The sequence below is a fragment of the Lepisma saccharinum genome, chromosome 21 (genome assembly GCF_977018435.1).
Source record: "Lepisma saccharinum chromosome 21, izLepSacc3.1, whole genome shotgun sequence".
Taxonomy (NCBI): domain Eukaryota; kingdom Metazoa; phylum Arthropoda; class Insecta; order Zygentoma; family Lepismatidae; genus Lepisma; species Lepisma saccharinum.
Window position 1 is genome coordinate 29,537,168 of NC_139249.1, and position 19,899 is coordinate 29,557,066.

Consider the following 19,899-nt stretch of genomic DNA (forward strand, 5'->3'; position numbering starts at 1 on the left):
TCTGTCACTTTTGGCTAATTGCGAAGATGAGTATGAGTGATGATATGATGAAAGGACACTCAGAAAGAACACCCATGTCCAGGCCGGGATTCGAACTCGGAGCCATTGGAGTTGTAGCGCGCTGTGCTAACCATTCCGCCACGAAGGTCGGCGTGTGAATATTTGCCCTTTCTAACGGATGGATCAAGGTTCAGCTACTATTTTAAAATTATCATGGGAACTTATGGTTTTAAATTTTGAAAATTTTTATTTTAGCAATTAATTAATACAATTGAAGCTTCGCTACTACTTCTGCCTAAACTTTACTTGCAGGTCTACTTTCGAAAAAAAATAAATAAAGTGAGAACTTATTGTCTTTTCACCTTGAAGTCTACAAAGCAATAAAATAGAACCTGTCGGCGATGAAGTACATTTTCGCAATCAGTTCTTCGATATCTGTTTGTCACAGCAAACAAGACCTGCTGGCTACTCTCAAAGTCATAAAACAGCTGCTGGCGCAATTTTGTCGCTTGCACAAACAGTGCAGAACAAACTTCTGGGTAACCCTGTATCTGCGAATACCTGTTGGCAGGCGTGGTGTTTATATTAGGACCACCAATTTGCAATTTCTTCTTCGTTGACCTAAGCTGCCTACACACTGTGGAACAAGATTGGAGCAGGATCCGCTGACGTCACTGTTTGCACCACGTGGGAAAGTAAAGAAATCGATCGCTTTGCAGTGCAAGCCAGCTGACTGTGGAACCAAGACGGCCTCGTTTTATGTGAGAGCAGGGGAAAAAGGGTGCCAAACACGTGATCACGAATATGGCAAGGACCAGGTGTTGTTGTTGTTCCAACGTCTGAAAGAAGTGAATAATCGTAAGTATAATTTTTATGAACGAACATGTACTAGAGTCGCAGAAACTTTAAATATTTCTGTAGCAGTGTTTGTATATTGTCTGACACGGGATTTCTTTTTTTACGCTTCGACTCGAGCAGCTTTGTATTTGCTTTACGTGCCGGAACATCGTCTTGCTTTAATTTATTCAATAGATTCTGACAAGCAAGAATGACAGGTTTTTCTACAGCTAATTCTATTCCATATAGTTATAATTTTAATAAAACATGTTTGTTGACGCCAACATTTGTCCAAAATCGATCTAAATTGTTGTCGCATTCGATCCAACATACTTTATTCCAATTGTTCATCGTATTGACAAATTACACGCAAGAATAGGCAGCGACAGGGCACCAGTATCCCCGGTCAATACGCAGAAATTGTTTTTGTTGGCATTTGGATTTCCAAGTAGTGTTGGAAATAAATGCATATATGCCACGAATTTCACGACGGGATATGAAAATATAGTAGATTATTATTATTACTATTATTAAAGATTTTCATTTCTATAGTTTTCCACTTTCCAACTATCTTTTCAGAAGCAATAACGGGGATATAGCCCCATCATTTCCCAGAGTACGCAACGTATTGCACATTGATACGCATTTTCATGTAATGTCCACAAGATATTGACAATTGTGCAGTGTAGCGAAGGTGGGCTTTGATTGGCCACTCAAAGTTCGTCACATTATAGTTTTTGCCGTGGTACCTCTCTCAGTGTTTCAATCTGCAAATAAATTTCACCTTCAGTCGTTATTCGTTGCAGACCACGAGAGTAGTGCGTTATAATTAGTCTAAAGATGAATATTTTCATTTCTTTGGATTTCATATTTATTTGTTCAGTATTATAACTCTATATTCAGAAGAGAAATGTATTAGTCTGTTATTGGCATGTCAATGTTTGCTGACAAAGAATAGTCATGGAATTGTAAACTGTTTGTCGAACCTGGACAAGTGTGTGTGTGTGGGGGGGGGGGGGTCCTATAAACAAATCCGATAAATTGAAGGGATCTGGAGAAATTAGAAATTTTAGTATTTTTGACTTGTAGTATTAGTGTAGGCAACTTCATACTCAGAAAAATTGTTGTTTTAAGCCCACTTTATGCACAGATACAGTTTAAAGTGGGACCCGAACCACTATGCAATAGTCCCTCCACCGGATATCGAACCCGGGACCAGGCTCGTAGCTAGAATTGATCTCCAGGGGGGGGCACACGGGTTATCAGGGGGCTTTGTAAACCAAGTCCAATTTTCAAAAGTTTAACACTATTAAATGAAGGTAAATTATGTGTGTGGGGGTCATTAAGTTATATGAATTTTAGAAATATCATACAAATACATTTTTTTCTATATCTTTTAAAACATCATATTTTTTTTTTTTTTTTTTGAAGTGTTGACTGCTACTGACATGATCCCTCACTACACACCCCATACTACTTTTGATGATACAGATATTTATATCACACAAGAAAAAATGCACAATATTCAATCATAGTGCCTACCGTACATTCCACCCCCGGCGGAAGCAATGAAACTCCTCTTCGTTTCCAAAACGTGCGAGCTGTTGACCTTGGACGCAGATGTGGAGGGAATTTGCATGATGAGATCAAAGTCACAGATTTCTGTCTAAACGGGAGTTCGCAACAGGGGGCAGCGAACATACAGATAAAGAAGCTGCCCTATGAAAGAACCTTCTAGAGTCTAGAGAAGAGAATCTTCTAAATACTTGCCGCCACCTATACTTCTTCTTATAAATAAGATGGACAAATATATTAGCTGTTGTTCATGTTCTGTGAATTTATCCTTCACGAAAGTTGTGAGCAAAATAATATCTGCTGTATATATTTTTACTCTTCACTGCAAACAAATTACAGAAAATAGTTTTGCCTAATATCAAGGGGGGCGGAAGGCTGTGAGCCCCCCCCCCCTCCCCGGCTTCTGCCTGGTTACGGGCCTGCCCGGGAGTGCGATGATCAATAAAATAATAAGTACATCTTGTTTCGAAAACCGAAAAACAATGCGGAGATGGAAGTCTTAGCGCTGATCGCACGTCACGGAATGAAAAGCCAATGGAAAGGGCTGTTGCACCACGAAATTTGGTTTTGTTGTTTGAACCTTATTTATTATTGCGCACTGAAATAAACAGAAAATGCTGATGTTACCAAAGCATTTTTATTTTCGAGTGCCTCCCCGATAGCGTAGTGGTAACGTCGCCGCCTTGTAAGCAAGGAGTCCCGGGTTCGATACCCGGTGGAGGCACATAGTGGTTCGAATCGCAGTCGAAAATGTAGGCCCAGTCCCGGTTAGCCTATCTGTGCATATAGTGAACTTAAGAACAAACAAACACATTTTCTGATCGTCGTGCAATTCTGTAAATCAAAATGATTAGTGCATAAGAACTAATTCCTTACTTCAGTATGAAACACGTGGTTGTAGCGTTTATCATCCATGTTTGGAGATGACAGTGTTTTAAGAAATGTTTTTAGCTTTTTTAGGAACACGGGCCTTTTACGCTGTCTCGGAGGAAGTTTTTAGCATCTTCTTATACCTTTTTTTAATGTGTTGCCCAGTGTAGCTAATCTTTACAACCTTGCACTTTTAAGCATTCTCAAGGGGCTTTTTACACCCCCTTCTTTTTTAACTCTCTGGTAAGGTAAGGGTTTTAGATAAGGGGATTTCCCCCGTATTCTTTGAAGTGTGCAAAGTGCCATATGTGCCGACAACCCCCCCCCCCAATTTAAACTCATTAATAATTTATTTGTAGCGTTTGCGTATAATGTGATTTCAGTAATTCTCGTTCATAAAAGTATGTCAGACCAGGGGCGCCGACTTGTCAAAATTATTGGGGGGGCTCTAATCACTGAAATAGATTAATGAATGACTCACTCCCTCCGTTTTTTAAGTTTTGGCCTCAGTGTTCGGAATCCCGTAAAATCCCATGAATTCCTCAAAATATTAATTTTTTTATTCACAGTTCGAATGCAAAATGTCAATTCTTCACGGATGGATATGTCACAAGTTTCGTTAACCATAACAGCAAAATATTCCCGACTTTTAATATCTGCTACCACGGAGCGCAAAACAGATCTCTATAATATATCAATTATCTCGTTCTGAATGTCATGTGAGAGCCATTTGTAGTCCGAACGTCCCATCCACTCTCCTAGTTCATGCACATCTTCTTTTGAAACTCTTTTTAGTAAAAATATTAACAAAACTCATAAATATATACTTAGTATAAGTCATGTGTTTTGCTGTCTCTGGTCATAGCTCCCCCCCCCCCAAGTTGATGGTTTAGCGGTCTCAGCCCCCGAAAGTTGATGGTCTATAACATTTCAAATGTGTATTTAAAGTTAAGTTCATGGGGCACAATTCAGAGTAAACTTTACAAGAGAAGCAAAATAATACATTAGATCCTCTTAAGCTAAATTATTTGGGGGGCTCTGCCCCCACATCCCCAAGCCCCATGGAGTCGGCGCCTATGTGTCAGACAATCTTGTCATGTAACTTTGAACATAAGGCGCTAAATATAAATATTATAGTGGAACCACAGGCAAAAGAGTCTTCGCAGACCCGCAATGTCTGCCCCTCCCCCTTTTTTTGTAAACAGTTCCCTTCGCGACAAGAGAGTCTAGACCTTTATGCAAGTTGGCTTACAACACAAGCAGATAGATGACAATTGATTTCTATTACCCAACCTCACAGGAAGAAGCGAACTTTGGACTCTTTCAGTTCCTGCTCAATTCATATCATTATTGGAGGGAATGTTCATGACGCAAGTGCGATACGCTTCCCCAACATGTTCCATAATGAGACACGATAGGGTTCAAGGATAAAACAAAAAAAGGCGCAATGTTACATTCTGCGTTTGAGATACCATTTTCCAGTTAAATAAGCATTGTCGCGTGCCTCTTCGGGACATTTTAAGATAACTCTTTGGAGCTAGCACTGCAGTTAGGTAGTTGACTCATGCGAACAGATTGCAGCGTTTTTCATTGACGTTCTTAGGATATTTTATACCTTATACACTTCTTTAATAACAACAGCAATAAATAAATATTAGTGTTGCTCACGGGACGAGACTTTGGCCTGTCTCGTCTCGTGGAAATGCTGTGAAATACTGTCTCGTCTCGAAAATATTCGTTTGTCAAAGGGACACATGATCAATCTCGTCTCGTCTCGAATTTTTAAAAGCCTGTCCCGTCTCGTCCCGTGGGCAACACTAATAAATATATGGTATATAAGTAACATATACCGGCGTGTCACCGCAAAAATTTTCACAGCGTATAGAGGTCATTAAGGCAAAAAAAAAATCGTAATATTTTGTTGTTGTTTGGTACCTCATTTCGAGGCTACAAGCACTCGAAAAATGAATTTTATCCTGAATATATGCAACCACGCAGTGCAGGTGTACAATTTCCACTAATTGACTGACACTTCAATTACTATAAACAAAATAGGTATATGCCTTGCCTATTCTTAAACAGGTAGCTGTCCGTTAAGTATGTCTGAAGAAGCCGCATAGTAAATCAAATTTGCTTTAGGTAAAATTTTCAATATCGTACCGAAGTCTCGGTCCCATCTCGATTTTACAGAGATCTCTCTCGTTCTCTTCATGTTTTGCACACGCCCGCCTCAGTCTCGGCAGTTGGTACGATTCCTGATCACTCAGCTTCCGGCTTCGAATCCTGGCCTAGCCAGTAGCCATGTTCGTTCCTCTGTGACTGATAATCATCATTCATTCTCATCGTCACGATTAGCCGGCAGAATAGCAACATGCAATAAGAAAAAATATAATAATAAAAGAGAAGATGACGGAGAGTCGGAATTTCGCAAAGAAGGGGCAAAATGGCAATTTACAACTAACACAGGCTTTTACAGCAATTTACTACTAGGCTTTAAACGATCAGAAAGTAGGCATCGGTACAAATTCAATCACAATATCGACCGATACTCTCCCACCCCATACCCGAGTTTAAATATGCTGCAAATTATGCAAAATGCACGATTCTTAATTAACTTTTAGTAACATTGTGTGATTATGTCAAATACGAAATTGATTGATTGATTTAGTTTATTTTACTTCGCGTTTTGTGCCTCTTGGCTAATTTGCGAAGATGGGGATGAGTGATGAAATTGATGAATGGACATTCACAAACAACCAAGCCCGAGCGGGATTCGAACCCGGGACCCTTGACGTCGCAGCGCGATGTGTTAACCACTCGCCCACAGGGCCCGGCTGTATTTTAAATCAAAACTCTGGTGTACTGAAAAAGCATAGTTCCAAAATTGTGAACATCTATAAATTGTAACAGTGTTCAAGCATCGATATCGGTGGAAATCTTTTACAGCTGATTCATTTGAACAACGAAGAACTAGCGACAGCCTTAGCAACTTGAAAATACGTACATGCTAACAGCAACAAACCTGATCTGCCTGCCTAACCTACTCATGTATGCACATAATTGCTTAAATAAACAAAACTTAACCTGCCTAACATGTTTACGAGGGCCACTATTTATATTTTGAGCCTTGGCAACACTGATTGAAGTTAAACACGATTTGACGTTTGCACGGAATCGTCTGGCATTATTGACCATAACGTACTTCAAATGTTTTGTCAATAGCTTGATTTGTGTTGTTTATGTTGCCTTGGAGATTGCGCGACAACAATAAAATGGAATTAACTCGTGAACATTTTCGTGCGATGATTTTTTACGATTTTCGACGTGGATTATCAAGACAAGAGTGCATCGATCAACTTACTTCCACATTTGGCGATGAAGCCCCATCCTTGGGCACTGTGAAACGTTGGTATAACGAATTTAATCGTGGCCGCCATTCGCTCACCGACGAGATTCGCGAAGGTCGTCCAAAATCAGTTGTTGTTCAAGAAAACATTGATGCTGTGCAAAACCTAATACTGCAAGATCGTCATGTGACATACTGTGAGATTGAGGCAACCATAGGCATTAGTTCCACCAGCATATATAAAATATTACATGATCATTTAGCTGTGAGAAATGTATGTTCTCGTTGGATCCCACACAATTTGACAAAAACTCAAAAAGACGCTCGCGTCAATTGGTGCAAACAAATGCTCAATAAATACAATCGTGGTGCTTCAAAAGACGTATATAAGATGTAACAGGTGACGAATCATGGATATATGCATGTGAGCCGGAACGTAAACAGCAGTCGACTGTATGGGTGTTTCAAGATGAACCCAATCCAACAAAAGTTGTTCGCGCTCGAAGCACATCGAAACAAATGGTCGCCTGTTTTTTTTTTTTTTTTTTTAGGAAAACTGGTCATGTGGCAACTGTGCCTTTAGAGGAACGTAGAACGGTCAACTCTGAATGGTACACAATAATTTGTTTGCCAGAGGTCTTCGGTCAAATACGGAAAACAAACAAACGCCGTCGGATCATTCTTCATCAAGACAATGCCAGCTGTCACACATCTCGTCTAACAACCGACTTTATGACCAGTCAAAAAATCGAATTGATGGGTCATCCGCCGTACAGTCCTGATTTGGCACCCAACGACTTCTTCTTGTTCCCGAATGTCAAGAATAAATTGCGTGGACAACGATTTTCGTCGGCGAAAGACGCCGTTGATGCGTTCAAAAACCATATTATGGAGGTGTCTCAAGAAGATTGGAAAAACTGCTTTCACAAATGGTTCGAACGAATGCAAAAGTGTATTGACCATAAAGGAGAATACTTCGAAAAACAATAAAGCAGTTTTCAATGCCAAATTCCTGTTTTTTCATTGTTAGGCTCATAATATAAATAGTGACCCTCGTACATGCTTATTTCTGCTATTATATGCCTACGTCGATAGGTTAGGCAGGTCAGGTTTCGTGCTGTTAGCATACCCAAGTTGCTAAGGCTGTCGCTAGCCGCTCATATTTGAACGTTGCGAATTTTCCAGCAGTGGCAGTAGATGGCAGCACTACAGATGCACTGCACAAGTGTAGTGTAGTCCAACCATTCATTTCGAAAATATTCAGGGTGTGACAAACTCCTCGAATATTTATACTTCTCGCCAAAAGTTGTAAGATCAACCAAGTAGTATGTCAGAAGAAGAGTTTGCGAATAGATTATTATGGATAGGTTTGTGTACCACGTTCGCTTCCAAAGTGTAAAAAACAAACTCCAAATATAGACTCACCCCAAATATCAAAACCTGTCCCACAGACCAAGCCTTCTTTTGCTGACTCCTCCATCAGACTAGACCTAATGTATCATACATCTGAATCACGAAGTAACTCCCGATCTACTTCACTGTCTTGCATTAGTGTTATTTTTCGACTCATTGTACATACAACAATTACATCGAAGAGAACATGTAAACACAGCTCTACAAACATTTCATGTTAAGCAACAAGACAACTACTGAATGTCTTAGCTAAATCGACAATGTTGCTAAAATTAGCCTGGAAAAAGCAGTGTGGCAACTGCAAATATTTTTTTGATTCCAGGACCAAGCGTCGCATATATGTGACGGACATTCCCACAGCCCACAATATTTATTTCAAACCCCTGAAATAGAGTACGGTCTTCTGAGAAGCAATTGCATGTTGTTCTACCACCGTCTCAAATATGCGATGCCAGACGACCATGAGAAACCAGGTGTCTCATATGTGAGACGTCGAGTCTATTTTGAAAGTCCAAGCGTCTCATATGTGAGACGCTTGGTAGCGAACGTGGTACTATTATTGTGAAACGTATATATCCATTAGCTTTTCCCTGTGAATTCTGGTTGGTTGATTGATTGAGTTGCGGTTTTAAGTCCACTTTATGTACAGTAAGGCTAATTGGGACTGGACTTACAGTTTAAAGTGGGATCCGAACCAGTATGTGCCTCCACCGGGTATCGAACCCGGGGCCCCTTGATTCTGTGAATTATGGATTTGACTGTCATGGTCCTATGGGACATTTTGGACAATGATGAAAGCTCCCCATACGTTCATCATAAGAATAATAACTAAAGAATTTCACACGATTTTAATTGGCGAAACTAATCATTATGTAATTCTTGTATTCTGGCGAAAGGACTGTTTGAAAGTATGCAAATAAGCGGAACAAGCCTGCAATATCTGACGCAACTCTCAATGAAGCAATAACAAATGTAAATGAAGGGAAACAGGCCCGTACCAGGATTTTTTTCAGGGGGGCAAGCCCGAAACCGTGGTGATGATTATATATTATTGTCATATGACAATTATTAAATAATTAATTAATAGCATTGATTAATCAATTTATTTATATATATTTATATTTATAAACAAATAAATTTGCTACATTTATAAACTAGCAAATTAATTCCTTTAAAATCTGGTTCAAAATGTCAAGAAATTAAAATATAAGTGAAATGTTTTTAATAAGTGTTAGATTTTATTTAATTATTGCTCTTTATTAATAATAATTCATTTTTCATACTTTTATTGTGTTATGTTTCTATAATGGTGTAAATCTATTAATGGTCTCTAGAAAGGAAACATTTCCTTGTCAGAGTTGAAGCTAGAGATTTCAGCACCCAGGACGAGAATAGATTATCGCACCCCCTACACCGAATTTGCATCCCCCCCCCTCTATAGGTAACTGGCATACTTAGACATTGAATAAATTTTATATACCTACTCTTTTCCGTTGAATCCGACAATAAGAAAACTTAGGATTCAAGAAATGTGGCTAATAAAAGGGTAGTCGGTTCGTTGTACATCCCATATCATCTTCATTCAAGCAGTGTGTGTTATTGTTCAAATCTTGAAACTCGATTGCAAATTAAAGATTACAAAAATGGGGGAACCAAAAATGAGATACTTTAGTTTCCTATTAAATTAGCATGTAAGTGCTATGTTTTATTCTCGACGAAAGTAGGCGAGAAACGGAGGAGAAATAATAGGGTCGGTCTAATTTCTGTGTTTCAAGGGCCTAGGGTGACAATGGCAACCATCTTCGGAGCTACGGCTCCATTTCTTACTAGTCCAATTTGATATAATTTTAAAATCTTATCTATGAATGTAGAAGTAACGTTTTTACCCCATGCTGTTACCAGCCTTAAAGAGAGAGATGAGAGTGAGAGAGAGAGAGAGAGAACAGAGTTGTATTCAACATTCACACACAGGCAGATATCATTCTTTATTATTCCTTCTTTGTATGTGTTTATGATATTATTCTTAGTATAGAATGTTCGAAGTCAAAACTAATTGCTTATCTTTGTTGTCATAACACAAACTCTTACCCTCGAAAAATGTTGATGGGGGAGGGATTTCAATAGAACAGGATCTTTGGGGGAAAGGTGGGAGATCCCCCTTCCGCCATGCGAATTCGTACCTTCTATGTGACCACCAACGTTATGGAATGATCCTTATAATGAAGAACATGTCTGAACGTGAATTAACGAAAAAAAGGATATATCCTCATCAGGACTGCAGTTCCAAAAAAAAGTCAGAACAGGGAGTAAAAATGGTGAACTGTCCCGACCAAATTGGGACGTTTGGTACCTTCGCATAAATGGTTATAAAACTAAAATTAATAAATATAGTAGCCTGCAGACTTCTGGAGTCTGCCTCTCTCCAGAAACAACACATCCATTTATGAAAGAAGAAAATAGAAACTCTTGGAAAATCTTAAAAATCGTCCGTGTTATTTTTGTAGGTTTTTATAGGTTCGCATTAAAATATTTCCTGGCTCGAGGTTGTACATTTAAGGTTACATTTAGGTATATTAATTAGATCTACTTAAATGAGGCGAAAATTATTCACATAATAAACCAGATGAAAATAAATGCTAATAAAGTTTTTGAAAGAAATATAAGTCAAATACAAATCTTTTCTAAAAATCTGAAAGTTTATTGAAAATGCCAAAAAAAAGGACATTAAAATTAGAAATAGGCAGTAGGATACAAAATAGGCATAATAGGCAAAATGAAAAAGTTTCTAAAACATTAGCAACAACATAGAAAATGTATATCTGGAAATAAATCATTAAATGCGTCAAGAAAGAAAGGTAATTTGCCAAACGACCGGGCTCTAATTATTATTATGTTTCATAGAAAACGTATGGCTTTTGCGAATTACCTAAATTTTGTTTATATAAATCATAATGTAAAATGTCACAATCCAATACCAACATATTAAATTGTAATGCAAATAAAGACCGCATCCAATAAAATCTTCCCTGTCTATTTGAACACATTAATTTCCGTACACGTACCTTGTGCTATTTCCAATGACATACGAAGCCAGATTCTGTTTTACAGTCTACTTTATGCTCAAATAGGCTAATCGGGGCAGGGTACGTAGTTTAAAATCGCTGTGCAATGTGCTTCCGTCGAATATCGAACCCGGGACCCCTGGATATCAAGGCGACAACGTCCAATGACGTCCAACGGTCCATGATGTAAGTGAAGTGCAATAGCTTCCCAACCGGGGCGAGACAATGACCTTGATATTCAAATACGTGTCTTATCTCTTTTGACTATCGTGTTATACATGTGCAGCTGCTGTCAGCATGCAAGATTAGGATCATCAAAGTTGAGTTGACCGTATAACAGGTAGGAGAATTCTTCGCCTTCACCAACCTTGGAAATTTTCTATTAAAGGTTAGTAATAAAAACTAAATCACTAGTCCATCTACAGTATTTACTTCTCTTGTCATTCTCATTATTTGTTTATTCACAATTATTATTAAATATAACTTAATTCGCACCGTGACTTATCATAAAATAACGTTACTATTTGTATTACTTTGTGTTTGTATTATTGTCCCTTCATTACTCCTATATTTTATTATCGATTTGATGTATTTTATTTCGCTCTTCTGTCACTTATGGCTAAAAGGATGCGTGGCGATATGTTGAAATTGGTGAAGGGACACTCAGAATGAACACCCATGCCCAAGCTGGAATTCGAACCCGGGACCCGTAGCGCTATACTAACCACCCCGCCACGGAGGTCGGTATTTTATTATTGTATTTACTATTTATTATTATTCCTGGTGTACTTTTTCGCTCTCGCTTACTAATTGCAAAGGCTTGGTTGCAAGAGCGGCACAAGAGGCTGAAACAAACCTGCTTTAATAAAGACGGGTTCAGTTCTCAGGTGAATACTATTCAGACAACGCCCCTGCATAGAGCGTCTCTGGGGCTCATCCAGCCTCTAATCTATGAGCGTTGGGGAGGGAAGGGGATAGACGCCCAACTGTGGCCGAGATCGAGAATGTGTGGAGCCTCTACACACCCCTATGTGCCATCATTGCACGATATAATGCACAGGGGATAGCTTTTATTATTTTTAATAATAATAAATGTTATTATTTTTATTTTGGCTGTCTCACGTCGCTTTCCAACATCTCAAGGTTATTCACGATGATGAAAATGAACATACACGATTAAATTATGCTTGTTACCACCTCGATGGCCAAGATCGGTGAACGATCAATTCGCGATCTCGAAGTACCCAGGTTCAAATCCTGGCCTGGGCATGACTGTCCATTTATGATTGCCCCTTTATCATCTTCATCTACGTAGTGGCCTAGTCGCCTTGTAATTAGGGGATCTCACTTTAAACACAGCAAATGCTACCCATAGAAACAACTATTGACCATCCAGAGGTGACAAGAATAGAGATTACGTCTCTGGAAGTAACAGAAGTATTTCCCAGAGGTAACAAGGGAGCAGGCAGGGGCTTCAGGGGCAGGGTATAGACGCGTGTAGAGCGACCGCAACAAAAGATCCTTCGACCAGAAGCCTTCCATCTTCCCCTCCACGCGCTACTCTGCCCCTCCCTCCACGCGCGAGTACCATGAACAAGACACGCGGTTCTGCGCAGGTTCTTTTGATTTTGGTCCACTATAACTTTTTGCCACCTCAGGTTATATTTCCGCGCTGAAGCCCTCGAAAAACATATTTTATGCTGTGTGTATATAGCCATGCACAACAGTTTCATCGTTGCCTCCATTGTTCTCTGTGAGGAATTAAATACTTCACTACTCTACAGAAACGGGATCACATGCTAGCAGTATAAAACCCCTGAGATTATCCTTTTCGCTCAATCCATGCATTGTGTGCAAGGATACAAATGATTTTTTTATAATTCTCTTAAACCCGAAATAAGACCTCAACGACTAAAGCATTATTAAAAAAAAGTAATTCAATTGATGTCCTCTACATGTGTGTGTGTACGATGCTTCAAATTTTTACACCGTGATAACATAAGGTACGTATGAACATATAAGGTATGTATGGTATGGTAGAAGCAAATTACTTTAGAGAACGCACGAATACAGTAAAGTGAAAACCAGCTTACATGCCATGCATTGTGTAGCAAAGCAATCAATCAAGTCATCAAAGTCGAATTTTTGACGCCACATCACTTTCTATGGATAATGTGGCGAGTGAGGCGAGTATTTTCTTTTTAAAGACAAGTGCTCAAATACGTCATGATTATTTTCAGACGAGAGAAGCTTCTTGCAACACTCATGACTGTTATCGGCGTTGTTAGCGAAATTCTTACATAAACTGCGAATATATTAGATGGATGGAAGCCTCACACACTACTGCTTCAAACAACAATGGCTTGAGCGAGCTGGGTTACAGTAACGTTGTAAGAAAGGCAGTAAGGGACAAAGAGGACAAGTTTGCACAAGAAATGAAAGTGCATAAAAAAAATGTAATAACATTAGATAAATATTTCAAAAGAGCGAAGCCCTGTGCGGTAGTACGCGACGCACACACCTAACGCCAGCCCTGAATTGTCCAAACATTATTTGTTCAATTGTCCCATCTAAAATCTTTCATCTGGCTTCTTCCAGCGATCAATCGATCAAGACAATCAGCGCCATATCTTGATCTAGCGTTTACAAGATCTTTGGTTCTGGCCTGACCTTAAATCTCGCAATGCTCCGTTAGGAATATAAGGGGAAGGGAGGGGAAATATTTGGCTTGCGAACCACATGTGACACGTGCGTGATGTCTCCACTTCGGCAACTTGATTATTAAAGAGTCTCCGTCCCACTGCTTAAAATGGCTCTCTACTTGACACTGCAATTTTAATCAAAACCAATTTAGTCAACACCAGGATCCTCCTCATTCTACAGTTTCTGCAGTATTTTTATCAGTGATATAATTCCAGAACACGAAGTTCACTGAAAGGAGATGTCTTTAGATTCTGTAAGGTTTAGTCAGGGGACTAAAATATATATTTCAAGAAGAGTTCTCACACAGCTTATCTGATTATGGAGTACAACAATATGTTAATGATAATGCTAATAATACAAGGAAATTGTTAGACGCCCACGCCTACCAGTATCTTGTGGAAACTAGCAATATCCATCTAGAAAAAAAGAAGAAGAAGAAGAAGAAATGTTTTCTCTTGTACGTCGTTGTCACGTTCATCGCACATGATAACTGAAGAGCCGTCCTCCGTTGCGGAACTGTTAGCACATCGCGCTACGATGTCAGGGTGTCCTAGGTTCGAATCTCGGCCTGGATATGGGTGTTCTTTGTCAGTGTCGCTTTATCAACTTCATCATATCATCGTTCATCCTTATCTTCGCGATTAACCAAAAGTAGCAGTAATGCGAGTAAAATAAATCAATCAATCAACCAATCAAGATAACTTAACCTGAGAACTGTGGAACAAACTACACCTGGTTTAGCCAATCAGGTAGCCAATAGTACAACCTGACCAAGATAAGAATACCCCTGTGACGATGTAGTCGCAGGTCTCACAGGCATCAGAGAGGGGGAAAAGAGGGGAGAAAACAAATGATTGTGCACTTTAGTTCACGAGTTTCATGGGGGATTCTTATCTTGGTTAAGCTGTATGTCCACTCGAGGATGATTCACTCTGTTAGAACCGTCTCGACCTCCCCCCCGCACCCGAGGGCGTAGTGTGAATCATCCTTTCCTTTCCAAATCGGTCTACGTAACCTTTCCGCATCCACATCCAGAAGAAACAATTATGAGGAAGCAGAGGTGGTGGAAATATTTTCTGAGGGCACTCACAGTTGATATATTCCTAAATACTGCACAAATAATGCCTATTTGGGCTTTATAAATATTTATTTATGTAGTTTTCCTGGTTTGCTGGAGGGGGTGGTAGGATTGACTGAGGGTTTCCTCCTTGCTCTCAATGCTTTGCATGTGGGTTGTAAAATGTTTCACTATTTTTTGCCTTTATTTTATTGCAACTGTGTTAATTATTTATCATTATCTGAAACAAATTTCGTCCTTGGCAGTCGCCTTTGCAACAAGTTATTAGCGTTGGTCTCCACATAAAGTTCTTTCCTCCTTCTTTCAGCGCCCCCAATCTTGTCCCCCCCCCCCTTTTCAGCGCCCATTTCAGTTGTTTCCTGCCCCGCTAACTCCTATCTTGTCATGTGTCAAAAATATGTGTAAGTACAATATGACATTGGCTTGAGCAAAAAATAATGAATGTTAAGTATCTAACAAATTTTATTTCGCCCAGTATTCCACTTTAGGAACACGCTAGTAACCCATATTACGGTGTAGATTATAAGGTTATATCTTTTAATGAATCCCTTCTCCGTACGATTTTGAAACTTTTTACGCAACACGCACAATAATAAAAAAAGAAAATCATAAAAAATTATCAAAATACGAAAACTATACAAAGTTCATACAAGGCATATCCATCGCCTGAAGTGGAAAATGTTAGCTGCGAGGGGAGGGGATGTTCGGTCGAACCTTTGGGTTATCTGGGGGATTCCCCTATGGCTTAACTTGGTGACAATGAGACAACATGGGGGATGCTTTGGGAAAATTTTGCTATCTTGGGGGGGGGGGATACCATCCCGCGCAAACCCCTATCACTTTGAACACTGCTCGTATCACATTTACATTACATTGACATCTCTTTGGTCATAAAATACTTATCAGGTTTACTGCGAAAGTTTCCAAGGGAGGACAAAATCGAAAAGCCCTTCAGTTAGATACGTATATTGACATCATGTTTACATGTCATCATAAGAAAGAAGTGTTTTTGAGGGAGACAAAAAATATATAGATGAAGGAAGCGGCAGAGAATGAGAAAAAGGGAGAGAATTAAAAAAGAAGCCACATAGAGAAGAGGTTAATAGGGAAGCGAGATACAAAGATAGAAAGAGGGAAGAAAAAGAGAGACAGAAAAAATATATAGAGGAGAGAGAGAGAGAGACGAGAGCGAAAGAGAGAGAGAGAAAAAATAGAGAAGAGAGAGAGCGAGAGAGAAAATATAGAGAAGAGAGAGAGAGATAAAGTGAAAAGAAACATGGAAGAAAATCAGGCAGAAGAAGAGAAAGAGAGAAGGAAGAGAATTAGCAGAGAGATAGATAGAGAGAAAGAATAAACGGACATGAAATGGCATAGAAAACAGAAAAATAAATGATCAAGAAGAGAGGAGGTAAACAAGAACGAATGAAATAAATAGACTAAATAGAAGAGAGGGAGGGAGGAGAAATAAGCCATTTTTCCTGATTTAAAAAAGGACGGGGTGTCTTCTTGCTGACGTCCATGCGTTCTTATGATCAACACAATAATAAACCAAGTCGAAGAGTAGCGAAACCTTTCTTCTCAGAAAAAAAAACCGCACCGGTAATAATAATAATAATGACAAGAACAACGATGATAATAATATCTCGAGGTTTCCCTAACCCGTTCATTGGGTACTGGAACGGGTCTAACAGGACCGCGAGGATTCTAATCAGAAGCCATGTGCAGTATTTACTCGTTTGTGCTCGATGGTCTCTATTAATTATGTACAACTAAAAACTGGTCCACGATATGGCTTAAACGTAGACCCTTTAACACACATTGGATATCGCCTTGCTGATGCACTGCTGCTGTGCTGCTTCAACTTTAGGTGAGTAGGGACAATTTCGCACCAGGCATGCATTTATTTAAATATCGTCGGAATGGGCTCTGCTACTAAAGAAAATCCACGCATAATTTGAGAGTATGAATTTCTCCCCATGTTGCAAGTGGAAGCGGTTTTTAAAGTTGATTATTAAGCTAGATACCATGTTTGAAAAATGTGATGAATACGTACTTACAGAATCCCATGTATTCCTTATGGAGAGACAACTTCAAATTGAAGTTACGGCTAAACAAATGGGAGTTTCGACTATTTCTAGCACAAATATCATCTTCAATGGATCTTTTACCCGATCATATATTTTTTTCCGCCATCGGAAGTTTGATATCTCCAAGAAAACGAGTAAAATAATTCTCCTATAAGCGTAATGTATTTCTCCTTGCCTCCTACAGCCATCCTGGCAGTGTTGCCAAACCTGATGTGCATAAAAGAGCTACATTTCACCAAGAGCTAAAGATGACTTTCAAGGATCTAAATTAACGAAGGCTGCATAAAGTGTCTCCTAGGGTAATTTAGGTGTCAGAGGGATGGGGGCGCTTCTGTTATCAGTATCTTTAAAGTGATGGAAATGTATTCTTAGTTTTCACCGCCTAGATTTGGCGGCATTACCCATCTCAATAATTTTATGATGTTCATATGAAATCGAAAATAAAGGATTCCCGGATAATAATATTGACATCTTCACCTTAAGCCACAGCTCTATATATAAAAATACCTGGGGAGGAAAGAGGGGTGTGGGTGACGCAGCATATATATGAATATCACGTCACGTGCAAACTGTACACTCATGGCAAAGGTTGGTCTTTATGGGCCGGAGCCAGTGGTGGCATCATGGTGGGGTAGAGGGCGGGTGAGCACGAAAGAGCCAGATCTGGCTCCAAAAGAGCGAAGTTGGAAACAGTGATCGACAGCTGTCCCAGCGAGAAAGACCTAGGGGAAATTGTCCCCCCTCGCCTCGAGTGGCACAATCATTCGGCGAATGTCTTCAGTAACACGGTGTACGGAGCAAATCTGCAAATAAAGAAACTGAAGCAGTGCCCAGGGTTGGCAAGGTAATTTACTCGTTACGTCTTTTACGTAAATTTCGCGGAACTTACTAGTAATTTACTGCGCGTAGAAAACAAGTTTTTTTTACGCAGATGCACAAAAAATAATTTTCTTTTGTAAATTAGTAATATTAAAAAAAACTTCCATTATATTACTTTTTTTACATATTTCAGCACAAAATCATTATTTTCTGAAGATTGTTTATACAGCCACCTCACGCCCTCACCCTCACTTACAATTTTTTAAAAAATAAATCTGTTATTTCACATATTTTTAAAAATTGAGAAACTTGTTGATATGTAGGTCTTGCATATAACACAACGATTAACGACAATTTATTTGGAATGCACTTTAAAGTTTTAGTAACAGCTTCAAATTTCCTTTTCATGCGTATTGTATGTACACTTGCATAGGTTAATTATGATGGGAACGTGAATATGGTAGTTTGTAAAATTCCAATGCGAGACCACATACAAATTCGGAAGGAAAGTTTTATAAAGCATTTTTGTTGTTATTTTCAACTACTGCCAACTGACATACATAACATTAACTATCGCTAAAAAAAACATGTTTTCTTTAAATTTTTGTTTTATTCTAGTTTTTGACGTTTTTTACGCGTAATTTACATGTCATGTGGAAAACCTTTTTCAACGCGAAATTGCACAACCCTGGCAGTGACATAACTAAAACGTTAGGGGCTCTGGTGTGTGCCATGCTCTTGCCCCCCCCCCCCCCATCCCATGGCATTACCCTAACCACCGTAGTATTTTTAGCGCTATGAGAACGATAATACCATTATGCATTCGATACAAGCAGACTAAAACTTTGGAAAATCCACATTGTGTAGCAGATGTTTATTGCGAAAAGTATGTATTTTACACAAAATAAACAACTAATGAATATACATTCAACGCATATTGAACAATCATGTCACATTTTCTTCAATTGTTGCACTCGTTTTTATTCGATTTCGAGTCTAATTCCTTCGTTACTCAGTTAAAACCTGAGCATTTCTGCAAAGATTTTTTCTCGTTTTGCAAGAACCGAGAAAGTAACGAGAATAAATTCAGCACAAAACAATTATTTTCAAATGATAAAATTTTCGCTTGTGTCGAGATGTTCCGTTTGCCCATGCTCATCGTGCAAAACGGGCATATTGTTAATCTTTGCTGAGAAGTACTCTTCCGCAGATAATTTTTTATTAACTCAAGTTTCGAAAATACGCATTCTGCAGACTCCAGTCAGGAAGATCAAACAGGCAGTTATTAATTTCGAAAAAGAAACGCAAATGCCGTTTTCCGGAATAAAAATAGCGACGTCGCGATTATTTTAGAGAATGACATGTAAGCCTGGATGGATCTGCCTTCCTCTCATCACTGGTTTAAGAGACTGTTACTTACTTTTCAGTCATATGATGATTCTTGAATATTTTTTTTATTAATCAATTCTTATTTAGTTCTAAGAACATGAGAAGTGACGGTGTGGTTAGAACAACGTCAGAGGTATCGGGTTCAAATCACTTCATCAATTTCATCATATCATCATCACTCATTCTCATCTTAGCGATTACGCAAAAGTGGCAGAAAAGCTAAGTAAAATAAACCAAACTAATCAATGAAAGGTGGTGAAAAGCTTTAATACTTCATAAACCAGAACAGTAATAATAAATGAAGTTTCCTTACGCTCATGCAACCCAAATGAACTATTGTGCTTAACGGGTTGCAGTACACGTAGGATATCAAAGTCATAACAAGATAAAAGAAAAAAACTTAGCAAAACCGCTTTATTTCTAGTAAGTACTAACTCAGAATAGTTTACTCTTGAAAATTATAGCCTAAGAATATAGATCATATTAAATCATTTTAAATGATTGATTGAGTTGGTGTTTTAAGTCCACTTTATGCACAGAAAGGCTAATTGGGACTGGACCTATAGTTTTTTAAGTGGGATCCGAACTACTATGTGCCTCCACCGGTTATCGAACCCGGGACCCCTTGGTTAAAGGCGACGGCGCTACCACTGCGGCATCGGGGAGGCCCTTAAATCATTTTAACACTGAGCAGTTCGCGTTAGAAAAATACTAAAAAAG

The 19,899-nt window shown here is 38.9% G+C and overlaps 1 protein-coding gene across 2 annotated transcripts in view; it reads left to right on the top strand.

Annotated features, from left to right (window-relative positions):
- The first annotated feature begins 574 nt into the window (after nt 1-574).
- LOC146004329 (carcinine transporter-like) overlaps nt 575-19,899 on the top strand; it is a 55,176-nt gene continuing 35,851 nt past the window's right edge. Inside the window, exon 1 of one of the 2 annotated variants that reach the window (XM_083143097.1) lies at nt 575-858. The gene's annotated coding sequence lies outside the window, so the exon portion shown is untranslated. Of the gene's footprint in view, nt 859-11,424; nt 11,492-19,899 lie in introns of those variants that run through there. The other variant, XM_083143098.1, reaches the window with a different exon arrangement.